Below are 1,117 nucleotides of genomic sequence, written 5' to 3' on the forward strand. Positions count from 1 at the left end.
TCCATGGCTGGGAGCCTGTGTCCACGAGTGCCGTCTCAGGATGGAATAAGCGTGTGAATCGGGGAGTTTCGCCCTTCAGGGCCCTCCAGCTCCCAGCCCCAAGCAGGGGACCCCGACTCCCAGGGTGCCACATGGAGGTTAAATATAGGCATTTGACTCCTTGAGAAGGGGCGTGTGACTTTACCTGAGGGTGTGCCTGACGTTAGTCGGGAAGACACAGAGCCCATGTGTAAGTGTGTGTTTGTAACTGGGCAGCCAGGTGGGTATGTGCCCCGTGGTCTAGAGGTTAGAAATAAGCACCGTTTGGGGAGGAGAACTGGAAAAGGCAGACATGGGAGGAGGGGCGCTCCTTCCTTTAGGACACACATCAGTGGGAATGGGGAAGGGTCCTGGCTACCCAAAGGCTTGATTCCTGAGGGTGGGGGGTAAGAAGGGTTCCAAATTTAGGTCACCTGCCAGGGTGGAGGAGGGTGGAGACAAAAGTCCTGCCACAGAGCCTTCTTCAATGGTGGGTATGAAACTCCAGGAACTCAAAGTCAAGGAGAATGTCCCCCAATTTCCCAGGGCCTTCCAGGGTTATCAAATATGAGACCCCCACCACTTGCAGGGCACAAGGGCTTCAAACTGGGGGCATTATTTCCTGCTGCCCATTATGGGAGAGGCATGGTGAAGATGGGGTGGGACTCGGGGGAGGGTGTCAGCTAACTGGGGTTTGGCTTAAGGATAGGTTAGAGGAGGGGTCTGGTGCAAAGCTGGGGAGGCCGAGGATGAGGCTCCTGATAAAGCTGGAGAGGAGACAGGACCAGACCTGCCAGGGCTTTCTGCCCCCAGGGGCAGTGAGGTCCCGGTGGGTTCCACACGGAGGTTTAGGAAGCTCAGAAGCTCGTGTGCAGATACGGCATTGGAGGCGGCAGGAGCGGAAACCCAGGAGTGATCTGTGGTCCAGCTCAGGTGGGAAGAGAATCGGTCCTGGTCAGGTGCTGGTGGCGAGAGGGAGGGAGTGGCGGGGCGCACCCTGGTTGTTTCATAGCTTGGCGCGGCCTCTGTGCCGGAACGGCAGCCCGAGGGGAACGCGCGTCCGGCACCGCCCGCCAGGGGGCGCTGCGGCCCTGGGGAA

This window comes from Myotis davidii, unplaced genomic scaffold (genome assembly GCF_000327345.1).
Source record: "Myotis davidii unplaced genomic scaffold, ASM32734v1 scaffold534, whole genome shotgun sequence".
Classification (NCBI taxonomy): Eukaryota; Metazoa; Chordata; class Mammalia; order Chiroptera; family Vespertilionidae; genus Myotis; species Myotis davidii.